Raw genomic sequence first — 3,463 nt, 5'->3', positions numbered from 1 at the left:
ACACACACATACAGCAGACATGCACACACACACAGCAGACATGCACACACAGGGTGCTGGAAAGAAGAATCAAAAGGACAGGTCCAGGCCACGCACGGACGTACATGCCGGGTGCCCGCTTCTCCGGGCAGAGTTCTCATCTCCCTGGCTCACCAGCTGAGCACAGCACGCTAAGTAAACGTCACTGCTTGGGATGCATCCACCTGAGGTCTTGGTACTATCTGGGAAACTTCCTTTGGAAGTTTGCATGAATGTGGGACCGTCCTCGTCGCCCTGAGAATCCAGGGTGTCTCCTGCCCACCTTCACTCAACAACCTGTCTGTCCCCTGGCGACAGCAGGACCCCGGCCGGACGCCCCACTGGAGCCAGCTCTCATCCTGCTCCTGTCCGTCAGCCCCTGACGTGGAAGCCCAGCCTCCCCTTTCCAATCTAGGCCCCGCTGCTTAAGGGGGAAAAGGCCTCCTAGAAAAGATTTACAGCTTCGGAAGGGAACCCGGAGCGGAAACTCTTGGGCATGGTTAAGATGGGACGGGCACCGTCACACGCATGCAGCTCACATGAGGGCAAGTACAGATTCAGATACAGGGGAGCTGGCTGGATCCTAGGCCCCGACGGAAGCCCCTGGAGGCTGCACAGCTGGCGAGCTGAGTGGCGCCCGTAATTCTCGTCGTGTACGGCCGTCAGATGGGCATCCGTCAGAAGGCCATGTGGCTAGTGTTTAAAATAGGATTTTAAATTAGCTGATTTGAATGTGCATGATCGGTAACTAGGCAGAGCTTTACGTCTTTACGTCAGCCTTGTAAATTCAGGTAAAACGGCCATCAGCTTGGAGCTGTTTGGACGCCTACAACTACCCGTTCTTTCTCAGCGGCGGCTTTCATTTTCAAGTAGGAAGAGCCTCCGTCTCTGCGGCCATTGCTGACCACGAAGCTTGGCAGTCTGGCTTCCTCTCAGAGCTGTGCGGACGGGATCCTCCCCCTACCTGCTTTGGCCCAGCGCCTGGTCCTGAGGCCAGGGCTGAACAGACAGCATGCACGAGGCAAGCCCAGCGCCCGGGAGTTGAGTGGGTGTCTCATGGCAGCCAGGGTCTTGGTCCGCGATGTTTTATGTGGCTTGCCCAGCACCGGGCATCCCAGGGACCCAGCACGTACCGCCTTTGCAGAAGCGCTGGTGAGTCCGAGCCTCCCGTGCTTAGAGGTGGGACCTCGGAGCACTCCCCTGCCTGCCTCAGGCTGTTCTTGGCCCCGTTGAGACTCATCCCTTGATGTTCTGGCTCCACCCCGAAATGAGGTTATATTTCTGTTCCGTAAGTGTGTGCATGCGCACGTGTTTGTGTTTGCACGTGTGCACATGTGTGTGCGTGTGCATGTTTGCATGTGTGTGCACCTTGACCTCCAGGCAGTCCTCAGGGCACTCTTGGCTCCGTGTTCGTGCCCTAAGAAAAACCACGTGAGGGAAACACACCCAAACACAGCCTGGCTTGCCAGCTCGCAGACAGGTGTCGGCGCTGTAAATAAAACCCCGGGTGTGCTGTTCGAGGCCTCCAGATATGGCCTTAATCAGCCTCATAGCACCAGCCTCCAAGGTCAACAGCAGCCGCACCTGAGTGCCACGTGAGTGAGCACGGTTCTTTCAGTAGGTGTCAGAAGGCAGCTGCGAAGCAGACACTTGGCTCTGGGCAGACTTCGGGGACCGCATGCTAATTGCCGCCGGTGGGCTGTGTGGCCTTGAGCAAATGACTGACCCCTCTGGCCTTCTTCCCCTTCTGTGGGGCCTGGGACAGTGCCTGGGACACAGCTGGCGCTCAGTGTGCACCGTGGGTGTTGGCACCCCACCACCCAGCGGGATTCTTCACACACGCTGCCTGCATTCATGCCAAGGAGCCTGGGGCCAGGGTCCCCATCCGTGATAGGGCGAGACCCCTGATTCCACAGAGGAGCCGTGTGGGAACTGAGCTTCAGTGGAGGATGTGGTGAAAAGACCCGGAGCTGGCTTTAGGGACTTAGTCCTAGATCCGTGTGGCCCTGGGGAAGGGATGCTCGTGCTGCCAGATCTCCTCAGATGTAAAGGAAACGGTGCCCGGACCTGGGGGAGATCCCACAGCCTGGTCCGGCCTGGCCGTGCCAGGCCCGGTGTATCTGCCCTCACAGAGGAAGCCATCCCCTTTATTTAAAAAAGAAAAAGAAAAAGCCAGCAGTTCGTCATCCCCAAATGCCGTGGTGTCTGTCAGCATAGGCCTGCCCCAGGGGCTGGTGCTACTGAGGCCCCTGTGTCCCCTCAAAGCCCCAGTGGGGGGATCAGCAGCTGAGCCTCGGCCCCGCCCACCCGGCGCCCCTCACAGCGTGTGTCCAGCTCTAACTCTGCCTCCACCCCAAGGCCATCTCTCTGGCCCTTCCCCAGCTCTGTCATCTCTCAGATTCGGGGGTGCATGCGACACCTCTTTGCCTCCGTGGGGATGCTGTAAGAAATGAGCACGCACCAAGGGGCTGAACAAATAGAAATTGATTCCCCCAGCTCTGGACCCAGAAACCCCAAATCCACACGGGCCATGCAACCCCCGGGGCCCTGAGAAGGGTCCTTCCTGTCCCAGTGGCTCCCGGGGCTCCAGGTGGCCCTGGCAGCGCCATGCCCACCTCTGTCTGTCTGCAGGTGGCTTCTCTGTGTCTTCTCTAAATGCACCTGTCCTGGGTTCAGGGCCACCTCATCCAGGACGAGCTCTCTCAGCTCGCTCAGCACTTCTGCAAAGACACCCTTTCCAAATAAGGTCACGTGCACAGGTTCCGGGGACTGTCTGGGGAACGTGGGGGATCCGGTCACTCACCCCAGCCCCAGCGCAGGTCCAGCGAGCAAACTCTGTAGGGAGCTGCCGGGAGGATCCTGGTGTCACCCAGCCCAGGTCCCCATGGAACCATCCGCCGTCCCGGTGTCTCCGTGCGTCTCTGCGTGTCGCAAGCTGTGGCTGGAAGGACACCCCGTGGCCGGACACTTTTTGAACTCGGCAGAGCCCTGAGAACCGCTGTGTGGCCCCGGCCCCAGGCCGACACCAGAGGGAGCAATTCTCACGCTTTGTGTTTTTGGAGCCTCCCAGGGTGTGAGGTTTCATGGACTGAATGAGCTTCCCGAGGCGCCAGGGTCCCTGTTGAATGTGATGCAAAGTGGCCCAGTAGGGACCCACCACCTCCCACCCCACCCTAGCTCCACAGTGAAGACGGAGGACCCCAGACTTCGGACTTAGACAGCAGAGACAGGCTCTCTCTTACCCCTGAGGACCGGAAATCAGGAATCGTGGTGTCCAAGGCCGGTCCCTTCAGAGGTTGTGAGGGAGGGGCTGTTCCCGGCCTCCCTCCTGGGCACGGGATGGCACGTCTCGTGCACACGACCTTCTCCCTCTGGAGCGCGGGATGGCACGTCTCATGCACACGGCCTCCCTCCTGGGCGCGGGATGGCACGTCTCGTGCACACG

Source organism: Sapajus apella, unplaced genomic scaffold, assembly GCF_009761245.1.
Source record: "Sapajus apella isolate SASKATOON/1434 unplaced genomic scaffold, GSC_monkey_1.0 scaffold96, whole genome shotgun sequence".
In the NCBI taxonomy this organism is placed as follows: domain Eukaryota; kingdom Metazoa; phylum Chordata; class Mammalia; order Primates; family Cebidae; genus Sapajus; species Sapajus apella.
The sequence above is the reverse complement of the archived record's forward strand: the minus strand, read 5'-3'. Positions refer to the sequence as shown.